General features: G+C 44.1%; 1 protein-coding gene across 2 annotated transcripts in view; it reads right to left on the bottom strand.

The window, feature by feature from the left end:
* ZBTB43 (zinc finger and BTB domain containing 43) overlaps positions 1-24,036 on the bottom strand; it is a 97,071-nt gene that overhangs the window by 29,668 nt on the left and 43,367 nt on the right. Inside the window, exon 2 of one of the 2 annotated variants that reach the window (XM_086924711.1) lies at positions 6,409-6,527. The exons of the other annotated variant lie outside the window; for it this stretch is intronic. The gene's annotated coding sequence lies outside the window, so the exon portion shown is untranslated. The remainder of the gene's footprint in view (positions 1-6,408; positions 6,528-24,036) is intronic. 2 annotated transcript variants of the gene reach the window in all.

Below are 24,036 nucleotides of genomic sequence, written 5' to 3'. Positions count from 1 at the left end.
TGGAAGAGAAGACTGCGTTGAGTGTGTGTCCGGCGAGGTGGGTGGGGGTGGACACCAGTTGCTGGAGTCCCAGGTTGGCGAGGTTGTCGAGCAGGGTGCTGGTGTTGCGGTCGTTGTTGTTCTCTAGATGGAAGTTGAGGTCTCCCAGGAGGATGTAGTCAGCGGAGGGGAGGGCAGGCGGGCTGACGAAGTCGGCGATGTCCTCGCTGAATTGTGTGCGTGGTCCAGGGGGTCGGTAGATCAGGGTGCCTCTGAGGGTGGTGTTCGGGTTGGTGTGGATCTGGAAATGCAGGTGTTCGGCGCTGGTCAGGGTGTTGTCGGTGCTGGTCGTGAGACGGATGGTGCTCCTGTGGACGATGGCGATGCCTCCTCCCATCTGGTTGGCATTTCGGTCCCTCCGGACGATCTTGTAGCCCTCTGGGATAGCGATGGCGATGTCGGGAGCTGAAGAGGTGTTCATCCAGGTCTCCGTGAGGAAGGCAACGTCAGGGGCTGTGGCGTCTAGGAGGTTCCAGAGTTCGATGGCGTGTCTGTGGACGGAGCGGGTGTTGAGCAGGATGCACTTGAGGTGGGTGCTGCTGGTGTTTGACTTGGCGGGTGTTGGTGCGAGGCAGGTCCGGATGCAGGAGAACTTGCAGGCGTGGCAGCTGAAGGGTCCGTGGGTGCGTCGTGGTGTGGCTTGGTGGCACTCTGGGCGTCGGCCGGTGTTGAGAGCGCTGAGGGTGGCGGCTGAGTACGTCCTGCGGGTCGGTCGGGGTCTTCGAGGTCCAGGGGTCCTGGCGCTGGTCGCGATCCGGTCGCGGACGGGCGCAGACGGGCTTACCTTTGGCGCGCCTCCGGCGCACAATCGGCGCGCCCGCTGCGCGTGACCGCTGCGCGTTCGCACGGTCGCCATTTAAGGCGAAGTGCGCGGGTGGGCGGAGCAGCTGGGAGGCGGGAGCGGGGAGGGTTACAGAAGAGAAAAAAGGGGCAGGGACAAGCGGCGGTGGCGGGAAGGGAGGGCGGAGGGCGGCGAGGTAGGCGGACAACAAGGAAGGAAAGCCAAAACACGGGCAAAATGAAATTAAGCTAAACAGGCACAAATATTCGACAAAACAAGGGAAAAATGAAGTTAAACAAAAACAGGCACAAATAATCGACAAAACCAGGCAAAAACAATCCCCGCAGCGGAGGCAGCCGGCAACCGGCAAACGAGGCAGCAGCGAGGCAGAGGGCAGGCAAGGGGCACACGCAGCAGCTGGTGGCCATGCGGCGCGGGGGTGTCCCACAAGTGGGTCACACTCCCGCAGCGTCGCACGGTCGCCATTTAAGGCCAAGTGCGCGGGTGGGCGGAGCAGCTGGGAGGCGGGAGCGGGGAGGGTTACAGAAGAGAAAAAAGGGGCGGGGACAAGCGGCGGTGGCGGGAAGGGAGGGCGGAGGGCGGCGAGGTAGGCGGACAACAAGGAAGGAAAGCCAAAACACGGGCAAAATGAAATTAAGCTAAACAGGCACAAATATTCGACAAAACAAGGGAAAAATGAAGTTAAACAAAAACAGGCACAAATAATCGACAAAACCAGGCAAAAACAATCCCCGCAGCGGAGGCAGCCGGCAACCGGCAAACGAGGCAGCAGCGAGGCAGAGGGCAGGCAAGGTGCACACGCAGCAGCTGGTGGCCGTGCGGCGCGGGGGTGTCCCACAAGTGGGTACATTAAAATCTCCCATCAGGGTGAAATATACTGGAGTGGTTTGACTCTCTTTAAAATTACACATGAACTCATTCAGAGAATTAATATTTTCGTTAGCACCTGTATTCTGGGTGGCATTATAAAAATTGATATAAACACATTTAGATTTATTAGTCATAGTGACGGTGTGTGTAGTACCTTTGCTGTTCCATTCATTTTAACAGATATTAAAAACTGCAACCCTCCTTTATTACGGCCTGAGCTCGATGTCTGTGCAGCTAAAAAATAGGATGTGTACCCATCTAACCAAAAATCACAATCCATATCCCACGTTTCCTGTAAAGCTACCACATCATATTCTTTTAATAATTCCAGCCATCTTGTGTCATCCCTTTTCGAGCGTAGTCCTGCGATATTCCAGCTCATTATTTTAACTACATTACCCTTTTCGTTTCTAGTAGGCAGTGTGGGCAATAGATGGCTACAAGTATTATCACAAGAAGTCAGTCAATCGTTTTCCTCTAGATTTGAAAGAGCAGAAAACCTATTTGTAAGCACCAGACTACTTCTTGCTTCACTTCCCTGATTATGAGTTTTTGGTAGCATGCCAGTTGTTTGCGTGGCCCAAGAGCTGGGACAGGAGATATTAGTTGGAGTAACGTTGCGGGTAACCCTTCCTGGAAGCATCTTATTTGGTGCGGGTGGGGGGTAGAAAAAACCTAGGGGTACCGCTCTAATCCTGTCTTCTTTGACCTCTGTAGCATCCCAAAATAAACGGGAGGCCTCATGGGGTCTATTGAAGTTGACAATCATACAGTCACCAGAAAAAAAAAATTCTGAGTATCCCACCCAATCAACCCGTCTACCTGTTTGAATGCACTGTGAGATATTATTCGGGCCAGTACAATTTGCATCACACCATGTCTTAATATTGGCCAGCTGTGTACCATTTGACTCAAATTCACCTGGTTTTAATACAGGTATATTCACCAGAACAGCGACATAGGGTGTAGCTTCCGGAGGAAGGTGAACTGGCGGTCTGGGGCGCGGTCTCCTAGGCCTTGCTGAATTGTACTCATCTAAAAGGGGTGCCATAGGATTAGCTTGAGATGGGCATGATTTATGTATCAGATGTGCCTTAGTTGTATTTTCACTATCTATTTGCCTAGTGCCACAGCCTTTAGACTCTAGTGGTGGGGCAGATGGAATCAGAGGGCATGTTGGTACAATATTCCCCTGCTCCATAGGGGATTGGGGTTGCCTCTGTTGATTAGAAAATGGCCGTGATGTGGTTTTTGGTAAAGGGACCCGAGATTCTTTCTCAAAAGTTATGTATTCATTAATCCTATCACATTTCCCCAATATTTCAGTAACACATTCCTTAAGTGTATCTATAATGTCAGTGGAGATTTGTATGAGTACCCCTTCAAGCTTATCTACAAGAACCTTCTCCACCATGTCCTTAATTGAGATTTCAAGGGCACTCAATGGGGTTCCTTGTTGCTTTCGTGACAGTGCGCCTTGAGCCTTTGATTTATAAAGGATCCGTTTAGGGCGCTTAGTGGTCTGAGGTTCAGGCTCCTGAATACAATCATGTGTGGGTTGCTCAAGGGCTTGATTGCGGTTCACTTGGTCCTCTTGTTCCGGCGTGTTGACTGTATCTTGTTGCCTAGTAGTGTGTGCATTTTCAATCAGTATTACCGGATCCAGTGGAATAGGTAGTCTATTTACTGTGGGCGATGGTTGGCTATCCAAAGATATAGGGTCCAAACCCAGTTCCCGTTCTTTGTCAGCAATTTCTTGGTTCAATTTGCCCACAGCTGATGTCAAGAATGCCATAATGTTAGATGATGCTGTAGCTTTTCGCGCAATTTTAGCTTTAACTGTACCCCCATTACTGGATGTTTGCAATTTGCGCTTACCCATTTCCGAAGTGCAAATCGAAGGGGGGATGCCCGTCCCGTCCTCTGTCGTCCCCGGACGGCCACAGACGGCCCGCCCTCTGCCCGGGCTCCGCCCGGTGCCGCCCGCGCGCGTCCCGCGACGCGGAGGGAGAGCCCTGGTTTAATAGCGCCTCTGGGCGCGCTGCGGCAGGAAGTGGCCGGAAGTGGTCGCAAAGCCCTCTGGGAGCTGTAGTCTCCAGCTGACGCGATGGAGTATAGCGGCGAGACCACAGCGTCAGGGCCCCAGGAGCGAAGTGGCGCCCAGCAGGTAAGCCTCCCCTGGCCGGTGTGCTCTGTTGATTCCCCCTGCCCTAAGTACTGTTTCGTTCCACTTAGGCCTACAGGCTCCAGCAAGGTACCAACCTGGGGTAAAACACACTCAAATTCACAGTCCCCAATACAATAAAACACATCCACATCTTATGGCGTTTCAGGAATCGTCATATTTCTTTGGCTCAGCTCAATTAGGTTCCAAGATTTTGTTCCCGGTAGTGGACCACGTTATTCACTCTACATCCCAGCAGAAGCATCAAAGGCCTACCCACACAACAGGGCAATCAAGAGTGATTGACTCAGTTCCTTGGTAAGGAAGGGGTGAGGAGAAAATGTGCATCTGATCATTAACGTGTTCCACTGTACCTACCAGGTCCATTGGAACAAAGGAGGGAGATTAGAGCTTTGGAATAACCTCTGGAGTGTCTGGCCTTTGGAGTTTTGGGGGAAATGGATCAGGCAGCTGTGTCAGCTAGGGTGGGAGTTGTGGCCCTCAGAGGAGCTCTTACCAGAGAAAACTTGATATCGCCATTTTGGATTATCCCAGAATGCTCTGAAGGAGAATTGAGACCGGGGTAAAAGGGTGACGTGGCATCCTAGGTTTTGCCAAGGGTACTTGGTCCCTAAAACTTTCCACGCCCACTTAAAACTCCTGCTCAAAGAAAATACAGTGAGAAGCCCCTGGAACTGGGAGTCAATGGCGGCGGACAAATGGCCAGCTGGAAGCAGAAGCATCCCGATGCCCTGCAAGGATGGACTAAGGCCTTTGGCTACAGCTGAGAGCTGGTACTGGGATGGGCATTACCAGGGCCCCTTATACCTCCTGCAAATCAACCGAGGGAGGGGACTTGGATTTCAGCAAAACAAGGCCACAATTGTTAAGATTTGGCCAAAAAGGCATGAGAAACAAACCTGGAAAGTTTGGTCCATTGAAAGAAGAAAAAAAAGAAAAACGGGAGCATAGCTCTCTGCTGTTTTTTGAGGAATTTCTCTTGGGATACCAAGCCCCCGCCGGGGTCGGCACATCTTTAATTTTCTTAATAATTGATGGGGAAGTGTTGTGCATTGGGCCACCTCCCTGAGCCAACTTTCGTCCCCAGGGACTCCATCTCCCGGGGCCCAGCACACTTTAACCCTCCTGGGGGACCCCTTCCCCCTGGGTCAGAACAGTAAAGCCTGAAGAGAGGGGCCAGAAGACACCCCGCTACATCACCCTTGTCCAATCTGCTTAAAATATTTTCACAAGTTTCCAATAAAGAAGACTTCATTCACGGCTAGATATCCTGCAGTGTTTAAGTTGAGAATCTGTTTTTAAGACTACAGATACAGACGTTCAGAGCAAAACTCACGCGAAGTCATAGTAGACAAGGGCAGTACAATGTCCGAACGTCCAAAGTTAGCACACAGAAGGGCACATGGTTAGAAACAAGCATTGGCAAATCCAATAGGTCTTCCCATCTACCACGTGGGAATAGCTGTTAGCTTTGCCAATATCCGTCTGTAAAGTACTGATTAAAAGTAAAACAAACACTTTTCAAAATACAGGAGGAAAAACAAACAGGGTTTGTCAAAACTGTACAATGAATTCAATGGTTTTGATAATCATAAATGGCATAGTTTATTTACAAATACTTTTCACTCCGCTAACTCTGACCAGAGCGTAAAAAGAATAAGGTGGTGTCAGACTGTAAAATAAAACACTTGCAAGGCCTAATTTATCTACTACGGGATTCAGCCATTTGGTCTCCTGCATTATCCCAGGGAGCAGATTTATGGGCTTCTGGAAGTGTTATGCTCAGTACACCTTCTCTCTCTGACACCAGCTCCTCAGTGGAGTAGATAGCCCTACCTCCACTGCCACTAACACCTTTGCATTACTAAGCTTGTACTTTCATGTTATTTGTGGACTGCAGCAGAAAAGGCAAAAATAATGTATAAAATCTGCCCTTCTGCCATATCCCAGTAAAATATTCCTGTTGCTGTACTTTTACAGACAAGCTGGGAGAGGTGTGGAGCAGTGTGGGGGGAGTGGGTATTGAAGGGCGGGCAGCAGTACACAAAGGAGAGAGCTAGAAAAGACATCAGCTATCATCGAGTGCTGAATGAAAACGAAAAAAGTAGTTCTCCAAAGGTGAGGAGTGGAAGGATACAAATCAGCCAATCAGACAATCATAAAGAGGCTATGACAAACACAAGAAGAGGAAGTTAAGCCATTAATAAAGGAGCAAGCAAATGAAATTGAAAATAAGGCCAGCCAATGGGAGCAATGGGCGGGATCTAAGCCCAATGTAAGTTCACATTAGACCTTTTACAACCAGAAAATAAAACAGCCCTCTCTCCTCACAGTTAAAAGTATTTTATAATAAAGCTGGACACGAATCAGAACCCTCTACATTTATAAGTCCAGGTAGTTAATATTACAGTCCAAGAAGTGAATATTACAATTTGTTAACTCTATATTCGAAGATGTAGTCCAAGAAGAAAGATACGGTAAACCCATTTTATCAAATTATATCATACGTCACCTAATGGGCGGTCTCTGTGTGCGCCTCCTCCTGGGTTACCATTTCCATTGGGCGTTTAGTGCAGCCCAAGAACTGACAAGTTCACCGAACTTCACTCAAGGGCAACAACCACAGCAAATCTAAAACCAGAAACAGAACCACTGAGAAAGCTGCAGCCGACACTTCGCTCAATGTTACCACGAGGAGTGTCACAACATAAAAGGATGATTGTACTATGCAATGTTATTGAGTTATAAGTGTACATGGAGCACATCTCCGTTGGGCATTAGTGGCTTGCACACCCAATACTCATTCAGTCACTTCAGAAAAGTTACATTTTTAAATAAGATATGTAATCTGCTGAACCAGGTTTACAAGCAGTGGTCGATGTATATGGCTGAATTAGAAAAAGCAGCCACATAACATTTATAGGATGTGCATAGAGTCATTTATCCTACAGTTTACAAAACGATACTTTAATAGCAAAATGTTGATTATTACATCTAGCAAGACTTCTTTTTAAAGCAAGCACTTAACTAGTGAAATAAATCGCAGACGCCGATATTAGACTGGTTCAACCACAAATTGCAAATCCTGTCTTCCCCTGGTATCTCACAAGACTTGATAAAATGACGACTCTGGATTTTTCAGCCTCCTAGGTTTATGGTTAGGGACGAGAATAGGGGAGAGTCGAGGGGCACGCTTGAGAAACGTACTGAATACACAATAACTTTATGGGTCCCCACAAAGATTTTACCTAATCATTGCAACCGCTGAAACACTTGCCCCAATGGTAGGAAAAGGCAGATATGATCCCCCCCAGCCCACCCCCACCTCCCAAGCAGCTGTTCGGTGCAAGTACCTCCAACAATATCACAATTCAACAATTATACAGCAGCTTGACACCTCTGTGCCAATTATGCCTGCAATATATAGAGATCATGCCCATTATGTTGGTGCAAACACTACATCAGAGGTGTGCATCATGGTGCCAAGAGTGACCATTGGGGCAAGTATTAGGCATAGGATGGCATTGGCCAATGGCCTTTACAGCGCGGTCCTTACACCGCAATACATTTACATCGCGGTCATTACAACGCAAGTCGTTACAACAACTTGAGCTGTATGGCGATCTACACTAAGCAATAGTATGATTTACTATTTCAACACCTTCCCTACTGTTACACACACTGGAGTTGGAAGAGTAAATCATACTATTCCTAAGTCCAGCGCCTCTAGAGCAAGTCGTAACGAACAGTGATGTAACGTACTGCGATGTAAATGAACGCATTGTAACGTCACATAATCGTGACATCATCATGAGAAGAATGGAATAAGTATAAGAGATAAAGTACCCCCTGTCATACATTATAAGATTATTGTAAGTCACCAAGGAGTTCCATAAACATCTAGAGGAACTAAAAGGGGTACTTTATCCTGTATAATACATGGTCACACCATCACCTTTCAAACAAACCACTTAATAGCTGTGTAGCTCTTTCATATGAAAGAGTGACATGTTTGCAAACATGAAGAATAACAATAAAACCTTTAATACAAAATGTAACACATCAAAACCTGTTAGATATTTGATGCAAACAGATATTAGAAACAGTTCAATAAAAGTCAGTAAAAAGAAAGCTGCAGTAGCTCTGAACGTGTAGAAACATGCAGAAAGAGTCTTGCTTTTCTCTATCTGCTCGTCATTGTAGCTACTAAACTAGAGCAGAAGAAAGAAAAGCAATTTTCCATTTGCCACTTTAGACAGCTGCTTTAGTTATGCTCCGTGACCTGACCTGCCTTTTACTTCAGCTGCTCGGTCTGGCAGTAGAAATTGTGATGTCAGAACTGGACTGTAATAACCTTATATTAGTCGAATTCTGACAAATTTTCGTTATAATCGGAGACTCGGTGCATCACATGTCGCTGATTATAAAGACATGAGTGGCTACTGTTTATACAGGGATTACAGAATCCTATTATACAATAATAAATAGAAACATAATCTGTAGTGCATGTTTGGAATTACATCACAATTCACTATTACTAGGAGGCTGTTTAGATTTTATCCATTATTTGGTAGTCTTTTCTGCCGATTTCTACAGTAACAGTGACTGCCAATGCATCTGTTGGGTTTTCCACTGTTAAGAGCAAGGCATAGACCTCAGCATCAGTCACCTGGACTGAGAGCAGCCACAGGGCATGCAGAGTCATGGATGCTGCACACTGCAGACCTCAGCAGCGAGCTGCAGCCTGGAAGCAGGGTTTCCAGAACAAGCCAACAACACTAAGGCTCAAGCTTAAAGCTCTTGTCTTCAAACTTCAAAAGAAACACTTCTAAAACTAAATTATTACTTCTAAAAATGAATCCGTTTTAAAAGGAACAATCCCCAAAGTTTCTACCCAAAATAGATCTAAATAAGAAGAGTGCAAAAGTGGTCTAAGGGTTAAAGTTTTGGAGATAGGCTCATGAGACAGCGGCTCTTAACCTTGTGTCCACCACTACTGGAAACAGGACCGTCCTAAGTAATTTCTCTGATCTAAAATATGAATGGGAAGGTCCAAAAATTCACAATTTGTTTTTATTTCTAAAAGAAGAAGTAATACTCTAGAATTGAACATATCACCTAATCCTTTTTTTATCCTAAAGCATGCTCTCTCTTTGTTGGCACAAACCAGTCATTTGAGGCCCTTAAACTTCCACGCTAGATTGCATTAGCTGTATGTGCTCTACTCCGACCATTCAAGCTAAGGATAACAACCACATTTTTAGCCTCCGATTTCAAATTTCCTCACATTTTTTGAACATTTACATTTTTCATTTAAACTTTTGCTTTCGTATATTTACTTTATTAATTTTACAAACATGATAGGAAGGTAATTTCGGACAGTGGTGCACAATTGTTGATACCCACTCGGGGTCATAATTTAACAAATTCTCCAAAATCTCAGAAGTCTTAAACTTTTATGAAATCATAAAGCTCAGTTCACTTTCAACTCAGCAAGCACTTGTCCAATTTCATATGAAATAGTTTGATGGCATTGGTATTAAGTTGGGCATTTTCATTCATGTGGACTTTTTATTTCTTCAGCAGGAAAAAAATACAAATTGTGTGGTGTCCCACAATGGGAACAGTAGTTGATATTCGAACAAAGAGGTTTGAAAACAATAACTAAAAAAGGAAGGGATGAACAAAAAAATAGCATTAAAGCCAATCAGTAAGCCAGAGCCAATAGTTTTAAAAACATGGGTGATGCCAGTTGTGTTCGACACATGCAACACATTGTGCAGTAAATCAGCAAAATCTGTGGGAAATGGGGTTTGCAACTGTTGCTAAATATTGGATGTGGAATGGTGGGCCACTTAGAGAGCAAACATTTCCGCCATTGAGGTAAAAGGTACCTATTTCCTAGTGAAAGCAGCAATAAGCTCTATTTATCAAAAAGCATATTTATCATATTAACTTGAACCACTTCCAAAAATAGTTTCTCTGGAAAGAATAGAATGTAATAACAGTAACATTTTACTTTTTTTTTTAAACAATCAAAATCTAGACGGAACCCGGTATCAATCCACAACAGGATTCAGTGTTCGAATTGTATAGGAGTTGTTACTTAAAAGTATCTGATAAAAGGAATGAAAGAATCAAGCATTTTGAGAAATTTTCGAGTAAGCGTTGACTTAAAAGGATCTCAAGTATCACAGAGGAATGAGCATTTTAGAAGATTAGTGACCGAAGATATGGTAATGAAAACAGGATTGTCTTTTGTTAAGAAATGGTACTTGAAAGGAAATTTCCATATGTGATGTAGAAATGTGTTATGCAGCCTTTCATACCATCCAACAGGTAAATGTTTCTGGTAGTCAAAAAGGAAAAGCAGAAAAATAACTCCATCTATGAGCCACATATGTGTATCTTCAGCAACAGAAAAGGGAGTGCCCTCTCTCCGTTCGATAGGTAAGAAAGAGATTGTATGATGCTTCTTTCATTATCCTCATGGGTGTGAGATCTTGAGTAAGCGAGGGGGGTCTTCCTTAGAACAGTATAAAATCAGTATAGATACAATTCTTTTATTTTTCACTGAATGCAGTCCCAAAATAAAATCAGTTAAATCCAGATCTTCACTAAACTTTGAAATAGGATTCTTTGCACCACTCAAATTAGAATGGGACAGCCACCTTTGGCACAACGTCCCTGCACTAAAAGTAGTTATGGTCGGGGCGTGGCTTGAACGCCGTACAAGATGGCGGACTGATCTCGGAGCTCCGTCAGCCGTCCACCGGACCCGGCGATTTTCTCCGCGTTTCCTGACCAAATGCGAGCGCTGTCGCTGGAATCCGCCGCCGGAACATGAGGTGAGCAGGGGGAACTAATCTGCTCTCCTCGTAACCGGCGGTGTCAGATTATAACATCTGCGACGCGCTTCGCTCGTCAGCGGCCGCCATTTTCGCCACTCTAAGTGCGCAACGCTCCTTTCCTCAAAACGCCGCTTTTTCACTGCCATGAATGCAACGCGGTTATTACAAGCACCGGACTCTTGCTTTTCTTGCCTCCTCTTCACCACTTTACCACCTCATTTGTAAAGTGTATTTACTAGCTCTGTGACAGAAAACGATGAGGTATTTTCTTCTCTCCTAACTGAATGCTAGTTCCTCGTGTATGTGAACTTCCTTTCCACAATATTCTGTCGCATTGCTCTACATTGACTCTGCAGTTCAGCCACCATTTCATTATGCGCTTTCCTTGACATGAGGTGATATTTTTCCTATATAATCTTCCTTATTTCTTTGAGAAGGCAATATAAAAACTTTTGTGGAAGAACATTGTCTTAATACACTTCTTTTTCCCGTTATTTATGGGGAAGCTTCGACAACTTAAGCTTACAGCCCCCAAAGCTAAACCACAGCTTTCCTCAGACTCTGACTCTGCGTCTCACGTCATGGATGACTCTGTTCCTGTCAAACCGTCCACAGCTCAAGGCGCAATTCCTAAATCGGCTACACCTAATAAGCCTCTTCAACCTGCTTCAATCAAACGTCTGAAAAAAGACCCTCCATCTCCGGATTCCTCGGCGCATTCTGCGTCAATGGATCTTATTCTGGAGGAACTTCGTGCACTCAAACCCTTCATGGCTGAAACGACTAAAACTTTACAATTCCTTCACGACAAATGGTCTACTCTGGAATCAAGGGTTTTACTGGTGGAACAATCTACAGAATCTCTTCAAACCTCCTGTGCAAAAATTACACTTTTGGAAAAGGATATCTCAATCTTGAAACGACAGTCGGAAGAGTTGGAAAATCGTAATAGAAGGAATAACCTCCGCCTTTATAATCTTCCGGAACTTACAGAAGGATCCGATCCGACAGCTTTCTTCCAAACATTTTTGCCAAAAATTTTGGACCTTCCTTCTTCCACCTCTCTTAATATTCAACGTGCGCACCGTCTCGGCCCTAAAGTCTCCACCAAGCCCAGAGGAGTCATCATGCTGTTCCTCCAATACACAGATCTTCTCCAAGTATTATCAGCAGCAAAGACTAAAAAACAAATTATGTGGGAGGGTCGCAGGCTATACTTATCTCAAGACGTTGCTAAAGTCACAGCTGATCGTCGAAAGCAATTCCTTGATTTAAGACCGCGTTTGAGAGATCTTGGCGCTCGTTATGGACTGCTTCATCCATGTCTCTTCAAGGTGACCTACAAAGACAGAACAACCACTTTCGAAGATCCACTCGTCCTGGAGGAATTTCTTCGTCGTCATGAGACTGTTAACATGGACACTGCAAGACCTGTTTAATCATCTTTGTTTTACCTTGCTCTCTAGACTTGTCTCCCTTCAAGTCCCTTGTCGTTTCTTGTTTCTAATGTTTGTATTTTACTGATTGCCTCCTATATTTCTACATTCTGCCCTCGTTGTTCAATTTCTCCGGTACTCTTCTTCTCTCATTCTTCATATGTACGCCTAATGTTCTTTCCAATTTTTATCTCTTCACAGATCCCAACCTTATGTCTCTCCATCCCGGTGTATCCGTGCTTCCATTCATTTGTTCCTTCGCTGGTTCCTACGGTGTTCGACGATGTGAGTTTCCGTTGTTGATGTCGTCCTCTTCTGGCGTCGTCATCCCTCAACTCTCTTGATTTATTCGTTGTTAGTTACGATGTTGCTTCTCTCTGTCCTCATCGCTATCTCTTTTCTATTACTTCTTTCTTCTCTTTCCTTCCTCAATTCTTTCTCTTTATTCCTCTACTTTATCATCTTTATTCTCTTGCTCTTTTTCTCTTCTATCTCATATTTTTTCGCATTTTTACTTTACCCTACTTCACATTTTCACTTATCTCTTACTATATCTTACCTCATATCATTTTACTAATCTTGTAAATTCCGAGTAGTTACTTGGAATGTTAAAGGGTTAAATAACCCCATTAAACGTCAGCGCGTCCTCACCCACCTGGCTAGGCTCAAGGCCGATGTAGCTCTAATACAAGAATCCCACCTTTCTGATGCAGAAGCTACTAAACTTAAAAGATGCTGGGTAGGACATGTTTTCCATTCTCCTGCTTTAGGTAAGAAAAATGGTACTGTTATTTTATGTCATAAGAAGTTAAATGTTTCTGTTGTTACTCAAGAACATGATGATAGTGGACGTTGGGTTATTACTAAGCTCCTTATTGATAAAATACCTATTGTTATCTTTAATGTTTACGCTCCTACAGGTGTTGATAAATTGTTTTGGCCTGCTATTTCTGATAAATTAGTTACTCTTAATGAACAATATGTTATTTTCGGTGGTGATTGCAACCAAGTCCTAGACCCTTTCCTTGATAGAAATTCCAAAGTAAAATTTATCCCTTCCAAGATGCATTCCCAGTTTAGTGCCTCGATTCAAAACTATGCTCTAGTAGACATTTGGAGATTATGTAACCCTGACCTTAAAGAATACACGTTTTATTCCCCCACCCATCATTCTCAATCTCGTATAGATTATTTGTTTCTCAGTAAATCCCTAGCACAACTAGTCACTCATTCAGAAATAGGTTCCATTCTAATTTCAGACCATGCCCCCGTTTTTGTTGATATTGACCTCATTCCCTTCTCCCCTCATTCGGGACGTTGGAGATTCAATAATTCTCTACTTTTAGACCCCATTTTCACCACTAAATTTATAGAGTTTGCCTCTGAATTTTTTACACTAAATCACCTCCCTGAGTCTTCCTTTGTCAATGTTTGGGACTCTTTCAAAGCAGCTGCTAGAGGATTTATCATTAATTTTGTCTCTCAAAAGAAAAAACAGTCGATTCTCAAGTCAACTCAAATTTTGGATAAAATAAAGAAACTAGAATATACATATTATAATTCTACCTCTGAATCTTCACTTCGTGAACTTATCTCTGCCAAAATTGAATTCAATAGATTTACTACTAACGCAGCTTCCAACTCTCTTCTTAAATGTAACTCCCGCTATTATGGAGGTCAAAACAAAATGGGCAAACTTCTAGCTAACTACCTAAAAATACGCAAAGAAAGAACAAAGATTGAGTCCTTGCTGGATTCAGCCGGTGTTTCTCTGTTCAAAGACAATGATATATTAGCTCAGTTTGTCTCATTTTACCAAACTTTATACACTCCTGAGTCTAGCCCTGCCCCTGATGACCTTTTATCATATTTCCAGGATATCCCCTCCCCTCAATCTTCTCATGTAGATTTTCAATCCTTGGAGCTGGATATTTCCCCCTCTGAAATCTCGCATGCGGTTTCCATTCTCCGAAAAGGCAAAGCTCCAGGGCCAGACGGTTTTACTATTGAGTTTTACAATCACTTCTCTTCCCTTCTCCTCCCTAAGCTTTTACTATTATTTCAGTCCTTTGTCCAATCTGGATCTTCTCAGGGATCTTTTCAGGAAGCGTTAATTTGTCTCATACCCAAGCCAGATAAAGATCATACGTTATGTAAAAATTATCGTCCAATCTCTCTGGTAAACACTGATTATAAAATCTTCGCCAAAATTATAGCCCTTAGACTCGATCCTCTATTACCAGAACTTATCGGTCCGGAACAATCCGGTTTCGTTAAAGGTCGCTTATCGTCCGACAATTCTCGTGTTTTCTTTAACATTTTAAATAAAGCGTCCTCTCTTCCATCTCCTTTGGCTGCCATCTCTCTCGATGCCGAAAAGGCCTTTGATAGAATAGGATGGGATTTTATGTTTCAAGCTCTTCGTTGGTTTGGTTTTCCACCTAAATTCATTTCTCTCATTTCTTTACTTTATTCCAGCCCCCATGCCTCCATCTTTGCCAACGGTATTACTTCTGATTATTTTCCTCTTCGAAGAGGGGTTCGTCAAGGATGTCCTCTATCTCCTCTTTTATTTATCCTAGCTTTAGAACCCTTCTTAACTAAAATTAGACGAGATGAGCACATTTCTGGTTTTCAATATGGCCCCCAACAACAGATCAAATTATCGGTCTACGCGGATGATATTTTATTTTACTGCTCCGACCCTCAAACAACTCTACCTTCCTTCCTCAATCAAGTATCTGCTTTCTCCATTGTATCTGGTTATAAACTAAATACGGACAAATGTGAAATACTCCCCCTGAACCCATTATGTCTCAAACATCTATTCGACACCTCTGGTTTCTCCTGGCAACCTTCTAAGATTAAATATTTGGGTGTCTGGTTCGCCCCTCGCCTTTCTGATACCCTCAAATTTAACTTTGATTCTCTTTCTACTAAGATCACCAATTCTACCACACGTTGGAATCCTCTCTTTCTTTCTTGGTGGGGACGATTGGACTCCATAAAAATGATGCTGGCGCCTTTGGTTTTATACACCATTTCTATGACTCCTATTCATATCCCAAATCATTACTTCAAGTCCATAGATTATATTTTGTTGAAATTTTTATGGAAAGGAAAAAGATCTCGAATAGCTCTTTCAGTTTTGAAGAGAGACAAATCTATGGGTGGGGTCAAATTCCCCAATTTTAAAGCGTATCATAATGCCTTTTCTTTAAAACAAGCTCTACGCTGGCTCACTTCAGATCTTCCGTACTATCCTCCACTATGGCTTACGCTAGAATCATCCTTCCTCCATCCCTATGACTTCAATGAAGTTCTTTCCTTTTCCTCTAATGTTTCTTCTCTTCGGTCCCCTATAATTTCTCGCACTCGCTCCCTTCTCCAGCCCTACTTATTATCTTCTTATCCTTCTACTTCTTCTCTTCACACTCAACCTATTTGGCATAACAAACATCTTCAAATTCGCAACCGCTCTCTCTATTGGAAATCTTGGCACTCTCGTGGTTTAAAATGGATTTCTCAACTTCTTTCTGATACCGATCCTCTCCCCTTTCACCTTCTTCAAGAACAATTTTCACTACCTTCCTCTTCTCGTAAACAATATTTATCGCTGATTCCTTCCCTTCTCCAATATCTCTCCGATCTTCCCTCCACCAACTCTATTCCTATACCTCATCTTTCCATCTCTAATGCCCTTGACCAATCTCCCTCTGCTTCTTTTCTATATAAAAATCTACAATCGTCGACTGAACGCTCTAAATCTAAGGTAGAGCTGGCTTGGGAAAAAGACTTGTCTCAAGAGTGGCTCCCTATTTTTTGGGATAAGATTTGGTCTAAAATTCACAAAACATCTAGAGCTGCTAATACTACCCAAACCTTATTTTTTATATACAATCGTACATTATACACTCCCTCTATTTTGTCATCTTTCTCATCAGACACTCCCTCCACCTGTTGGTCATGTTCTTGTCCTATAGCTGATCTGAAACACATGCTCTTTGAATGCCCTCCCATTCTCCGTTTCTGGCATTTAGTTTGGTCTCAAATCCAAAAACTTTTCAATATCACTCATCCCTTTTCCATCCTTCATATTTTTCTGGGTTCCCTTTCCCCTGATCTTCCTGGATCTCACCTCAAACTCAAACTACTGGACCTCCTGATTGCCATAGCCTTTCATCATATTACATCACATTGGAAACAGGCTAATGATGTTTCCTTCACTGCATGGTGGAACGCAGTGTGTTTTAACCATCGTCTAGACACAAATTTTGTATCCCCTATTTCCCTAGCAATTCAACGTGACCTACTATGGATACCCCTTACCGAATACCTATCCCAGTTCTCCAGACCACCTCCCACTTCTCCATTACGCAATGTCGAAGTTCAAAAACCACCTTGAATGTTTAGTCTTAATTATATATGAATATATCGATGCACATTATGTTTTCTTATTGTTATTTCTACGATTTTTACTTCTAATGATTTTCCCTTCTCCTCAATATTCTTGCATCTCTTCAATATACATTGTTTTCTTTACGTTATTTTTCATGAATAATTCCACTGTAATGTAAGAGAAAAAGTTGTGTTTTTATAACTTATGATTGTTTCTTCCTGTACTACTGTACTGCCTTGCTAATCTCATTCCTTAATAAACTTCAAACTTAAAAAAAAAAAAAAAAAAAAGTAGTTATGGTCATAGGAGGAACATGTTTTGCTACCAAGGGTCTGGTCTACTAGCTAATGGACCAGTAGCTATAGACAGAGTCAAAAATGAAAGGCAGAGAAATGACTCCATGTATGAGCCACATATGTGTATCTTCAGCAACAGAAAAGGGAGTGCCCTCAATCCGTTCGATAGGTAAGAAAGAGATTGTATGCTGCTTCTTTCATTATTCTCATGGACGTGAGATTGTGAGTAAGTGAGGAGGGTTGGAGGGGGGTAATTTATGAGCACCCCTGGCACCTTATTTGATTGAAGTGTTTGTAGTTCTCAAATCCAATGTGTTAATGCATGCACTTGAGCTTGCCCTTGTTTAATTCAAATCATTCCTGAAAAGATGTAAGGCGGAGGAGGTGATCGTATATATAATCATTTAGAAAGAGTGTCAAAGCCGTCGTCCTGGAACTTCAAAGTGGGTTGCATTATTTCCTTATGAGGTTTCCTAATCTATTTTTTTCTGCAGTTTATCTTTCCGAGCAGGACTGCTCTCCTTTATAACAGAATAAATCCGTATAGATAGAATTCTTTTATTTTTCACTGAATGCAGTCCCAAAATAAAATCAGTTAAATCCGTATCTTCAATAAACTTTGAAATGTGCTTCTTTTCACCACTCAAATTAGATTGGGACAGCTGTCTTTAGCACAATGTCCCTGCACTAGAAGTAGTTATGATCCTAGGAGGAGAATGTTTTGCTACCTAGGGTCTGGTCTACTACCAGCAGCTACAGATACGCAGAGACCTCTACGTATCAGTATCTGTTGGCCATACGCCTATAAAATCAAAAACAATTTTATTAAATTAGGATGTTCCATTCCAATCCATTGCATTCAGATTATTATCAGTGGTCTTTCCACTCTAGTTGCAATCTGCAAAGTGTGTCAAATTAATTTTAGCAATTGAGGGTGTTCTTAAAACTTATAGGGACGCAAGGCTCACGCAAGTCGTTTGCTGCACAGTCTTTTTTTTAAATATAATGGTAGAAATTATGTATTAGGACAAGATTCATTTCACAAAATTTGTAAAAATCTAGTTCCTCAAATACTTTTTTCATGAATATTTTCCTTCCAATATGCATAACATTTCTAAAAATGAACCAATGAACTGTGGTAAATAGAATATTCATAACTAGTAATCACAATCTTTTTCAGTGTTACAGGCTCTTGAAAATAACAAAATGCAGAGAGGCAAGATCTGTGGTCACTGTTAAAGTTAGAAAACATTTTCTGAAAACATTTTGCACTGTTAGTTGGGGTGTCCCACAATGCTTCCAGTGTGCAAAGCTATATACTTCCCTTGGGCTAATAGCTCGATAAATGTAGTGATGACGATAATGAAAACAAAACTGCTCCTGATGACTTTACGCATCGAGATTCGAATCTTCATTGTTCAATGAAGCATGTAGTTCAAGTCAGTCACCAGTTGTTTAACAGCATTAAGGTCCTATAAACTTGCAAAAGGACCTAGAGTGATGATGCCATCTAATGAGACCCTTAAAACATATGGAATCTAGACCAATTCTGTAGGGATAAGGAACATTTTCCAAAATAACACCATCAAACTTAGGGTTCCTATGTACACAGCAAGGTAGACCCTTTTAGCTCATAGTGAAGAAGAATGCTTTTGCAACTCCTAAGCCACAGGAGAGGGTGTCCAACTTTCAGGAAAGTTGTGCTCATGCACTAGATTTAAACTTAGGACTATCAATAGGATCAAAAGGAGTGATGCTACGGCAGGAGAAATCCAAATATAGGACCAAGGCAAAACGATGTATTTGTCAAGGAACCAGCAACAAGCAAGGAGCTATCTGTAGTGTTAGCTAACTGGAGTGATGGTCAATCAATCAATCAATCAATCAGTCAATCAATCAATCAGTCAGTCAATCAATCAATCAGGGGCTTATAAAGCGCGCTACCCAACGTGAGGGTCCCAAGGCGCTGGGTGGGCGGGGGGGGGGGGGAAGGGGGAGAAGGGTGACAAGCTCCAGTTCAGCTGAAGAGCCAGATCTTGAGGCTCTTCCTGAAGGTGTGCAAGTTCGGGGAGCGTCTGATGTTTGCTGGGAGATCGTTCCAGGTCTTGGCTGCGATGTAGGAGAAGGCTCGTCCGCCAGCTCTTTTTCTGCGGATGCGGGGGTGTCTCTGCTAGGGCGAGGTTGGTGGAGCGGAGGTTCCTGTTGGGTATGTGGAAGGAGACTCTTTCGTTGAGGTATTTGTGTCCGGTGTTGTGGAGGGCTTTGTAGGCAAGGGTGAGAAGTTTGAAGGTCACTCTCTTTACGACGGTGAGCCAGTAGAGGTCTCGTAGGTGTTGGGTCATGTGTTCATGTCGTGGTGTCCCTAGGACGAGTCTTGCTGCAGCGTTTTGGATGGTTTGGACCTTGTGTAGCAGGGTTCTGTTGATTACGGCGTAGAGGGCGTTGCTGTAGTCCAGTCTGCTTGTTATGAGTGCGTGGGTGATGGTCTTTCTGCATTCGGGAGGTGTTCATTTGAAGGTCTTTCGGAGGATGCAAAGGCAGTTGAAGCTGGTGGAGGCGACGGAGTTGATCTGGCGGGTCATAGTGAGGGAGGAATCCAGGATGACGCAGAGGTTCTTTGCATGGTCTGTAGAGGTCGGTGGACTCCTGAGAGAAGAGGGCCACCAGGTGTTGTCCCAGGCCGAGTTGGAGGCTCCTAGGATGAGGACCTCGGTCTTCTCCAAGTTGAGCTTCAAGCAGCTGTCTTTCATCCAGCGCGCAACGTCCTTCTTTCCTTCCTGGAAGCAGAGTCTGGTGTCTTCAGGGTTCTTCGTGAGGGAGAAGATGAGCTGGGTGTTGTCGGCTTATGAGACTATGCTGAGCCCATGCCGTCTGACAATGGCGGCGAGGGGGGCCATGTAGATGTTGAAGAGCGTGGGGCAGAGCGACGATCCTTGGGGTACTCTGCAGTTGATCTCTGTTGGTTCGGAGAGGGAGGGATGGAGTCTGATCCTCTGGGTTCTGCCAGAGAGGAAGGATTGGAACCAGTTGAGGGCGGTTCCTCTTACTCCTGCGTCGTGGAGCGTGGCTGTGAGTGTGTGGTGTGGGACGGTGTCGAAGGCTGTGAAGAGGTCTAGTAGGATGAGGGCCGCAGTGTTTCCCTGGTCGAGTAGCATGCAGATGTCATCCGTGACGGCGAGGAGGGCGGTCTCTGTACTGTGGTTCCTGCGGAATCTGGACTGGAGGGAGTCTAGGATGGAGTTCTCTTCGATGAAGGAGGGTCAGCTGGGTGTTTACGAGTCTCTCTGTGACTTTGGAATCTCTAGAATTTCAAGTAGAACTGATATGCATCAGGCTCCTCTTCAGACAATGCGATTTCTTGCATCTGCACCATTCCAACTGATGTAGTTTCTATCAATAGTGTACATGAGACTGCAGAAGCAGCCATCGTTGACATAGCACCAGAGGGTGATGCTTGCACCACATCCAGCTCTTTACTTCTTTTGACTGGTACCAGGTGCACAGCTGGAGTCACAACAAGCTCACCAGCCCCCAAAATAGGGCCAATCATTTTAACACGATTGTACTCTTCTTAGAGTAACACCAGAATAGGGAGAGAACGTACTGGGCTAGTTTGAAAGCATTTTAGCACAATCAGCTACATTATGCTTTTTGATGCAATCGATAAACACATTTCTATTTTCTTTGCACCAGGAAGTGTTGACAGCATTACAGTATCTAATTTCTACCTCAAGACCTGGAAAATATGAAATGTAAGATAGGTCAAAGATTTGCTTGTCAGGGATCTTTTCCTGAACTACCACTCTAGGGTAGCCACCCATCCGCAGCTTTGTCTTCCGTAATGTCAATTCCAATTGTAAATCAGGGTCAGATGAATTAGTCAGATGAATTAGTTTTCGACTCCGTCACTCTTCCATGGAGATAGAGAACAGAGACATAGAGCAGAACGCTGAACATCTGATATGGTGCCACCTATTCTGCCTCTAGGTAAATCATTTAGTACTCCGAGTCCCATACACATTATGAAGCAATGGCAATCTTGACCAGACCCACAACTTCCCCCTGAAAGTTACTAAGAACAATCGAATACACCAATTCAAAATTGCTGAGCAATCTCATCCTAAAATGAGCATCCACTACAGCTCCATGTTCATTCTTTATTTTGTTTTAACACCTCCGGCATTACCGCCAACGAGGGTGTGCCATGAATATACTATATGTACTTGCAAAAGTGTTCTCCCTTTAATGCACTCCTATATGGGTGGCACCATACCAAGCAGAACACACATAGTTAGCATTCTTTGTCTTGGGAGGAGGGGTGTGCAAGTATAGACCGCTTCCAACTGAGCGATTTTGCGAGCAATTCCAAATGAACGTTTTCATCTCGCTTTATCGGTGCTTTTCCTATGACTGAATTATCGCAACTTTGACAATATATTTCACAGACAGCAGAGACTTGAGTATTGGTTTCTTGTCCAGCACAACAAATGCATCATCCTGAAGGCAGACAATTGCTCCACAGACTATTAATTCAATCAGTCCATATCTCTCCTCCCCTTTGTGGCCAAAGTCACAGAGAGACTCGTAAACGCCCAGTTGATCGCCTTCATCGAAGAGAACTCCATCCTGGATGCCTCCCTGTCTGGATTCCGCAGCAACCACAGCACTGAGACTGCCCTTCTCGCCGGCACTGACGACATCTGCCTGCTACTGGACCAGGGACACACTGCAGCCCTCATCCTCCAAGACCTCTCCGCAGCCTTCGACACAGTTTCATATTGCACGCTCGCAGCCAGATTTCACGACGCAGGAATACAAGGAGCCACCCTCGACTTGATCCAATCCTTCCTCCTCGGCAGATTCGACTCCCTCCCTTCCACTCCAAACCCACGGAAATCAACTGGGGAGTAACCCAGGGATCATCACCCAGCCCCACTCGCCGCCATCGTCAGACAGCATGGGCTCAGCATTGTACCCTACGGCGATGAAACCCAGCTCATCCTCTCACTCACAGAGAACCTGAAGACTCCAGACTCTGCTACCAGGAAGGAATGAAGAACGTGGCAACGTGGATGAAAGACAGCTGCCTGAAACTTAACTCAGAGAAGACGGAGGTACTCATCCTTGGACCCTGCAACTCTGCCTGGGACAACACCTGGTGGCCCTTCGCCCTCGGGAGCCCACCCACCCATACAGACCATGCTCAGAACCTCTGCATCATCCTTGACTCCTCCCTCGTCATGAACCGCCAGATCAACGCCGTCGCCACCACTATTTTTAACTGCCTTTGCATCCTCCATAAGACTTTGAAATGGACCACGAGCACATGACCCATAACCTACGAGACCTCCACTGGCTCCCCGTCGAGAGAAGGGTCACCTTCAAATTCCTCACCCACGCCTACATATCCATCAACAACATCGGACCCAAATACCTCAATGAGAGAGTATCCTTCCACGTACCCAAGAGGAACCACCGCTCTGCCGACCTCGCCCTGGCAGAGACCCCCCGCATCCGCAGAAACTGAACCGGCGGGAGAGCTTTCTCCTACATCGCAGGCAAAACCTGGAAGGAGCTCCGGATGAACATTAGACCATCCCGACCCTGCACACACTCAGTAAGGACCTCAAGACCTGGCTCTTCGACTGATTTGACTGATCCGGAGCCGCTCCCCCCACCGCCCCCAGCGCTTTGAGACCTTCAAGGGTGAGTTACGCGCTTTACAAACCCGATTGATTGATCTCAGGATTGCTAGATGACAAAAAGATTCATATTCTGCAGGCGTGGCAACAGCTTTATATGTGCAAATAAAAACTTTTACAGTCTACAGAATCAAACTCCACCCCTGAATAAAAAAATTCAAAGGGATTTGCAGCATGTGCATTTAAAACAAAAGTTGCTTCAACCCGGTCTCAGAGAAACCCCTTACTGGGGAAATAGTTACAACACCTAGACAGTTAAGGACTAATGCACCACACTACCATTTAGTCTCCTTACAATAATCAAGTTATTGCCCACCTCTAGGTGTTTGATGTCTAACAACTCAAATTAGAAAATATATATTGAATAAGAGAGGTACCAAATAAATCAAGTTCACTCTCAAAATTCTTTAGTGTAGAGTTTCACAATCACTGAATAGCAGTATTTCCAGGCAATGACACATTAAAAGGTTCTTTATTCATAATATCTTAATAAACACCATCCAAAGCGTTTCACACACAAAGGAGCTTCCTCAGGGGCTTATAGTACATGCCAAGAAAATATATGAAAATAACTGCTGTCCATTGTCTATTGAAGATCTCCGACAAAAAAAACTGCATATCCTTACAATCTGCAATATATTGGGTTGTCGTGTACGGGAAGCGGTACATCTGTCTTATTTCAGTTAATTGCTATTTATTGATTGTGTAACTGTACACTAATGAATTTTGAAAGTGGACTTGATTTATTTGTTGCGTCTTTTATGCGACATACCCTTACTGGGAGATGTACATAAAGGTGCCCTGAATTCTACCCTTTAACCACTTCGCCGCAGGGCTAATTCCCCCGCAGGGGGGCGGATGGGGGCCACGCGCGGTGCTTGTGACTAGCTCGGCTCGTCATGCTGCATGGTGGCGCTGTGCTCATGGCGAGCTGAGCTCGTCACAACTCCGCCCACTCAATGGAACGCCCAGCAGGGGAATTATCCCCGCGTGGGCCTTGCGCAGCCGTTATGACGAGTTCAGCTCGTTATGAGCACAGCGCCACTGTGTCTCATGACGAGCTGAGCTCGTCAGGAGCGCTGAAAAGTTTTGCCGCAATTATATAGCCAATTCAAATCGAGATTCAAAACTGAAATTGAAACAGGGGAAGACCTGTTACTAGTCAAGAGCCTGACAAACCCACAGTAGAGAAGAAGTTCCCATTTGAACTGAGTGAAGATCCCAATACTACAACTGATGTGGCCGCTCTGGAGAAGAAATTATGGAATGGAATCAAAATTGAGATACAGGGAAACGACTAGAGTGTATCATGCAGCAATTAAAAAGACCCAAGCGACCTTTTATAAGAAGGAAATAAACCTTGCAGCTAATTCTCGAAGCAAAATTTTTTGCGTGGTGAAAACTCTTTTAGGACCAGCTACATCTGGCCCCACTTTAGAGGCCACATCTAAAAGGT

This window comes from Lissotriton vulgaris, chromosome 5, assembly GCF_964263255.1.
Source record: "Lissotriton vulgaris chromosome 5, aLisVul1.2, whole genome shotgun sequence".
NCBI classification, from domain to species: Eukaryota; Metazoa; Chordata; class Amphibia; order Caudata; family Salamandridae; genus Lissotriton; species Lissotriton vulgaris.
The sequence above is the reverse complement of the archived record's forward strand: the minus strand, read 5'-3'. Positions and strand labels throughout refer to the sequence as shown.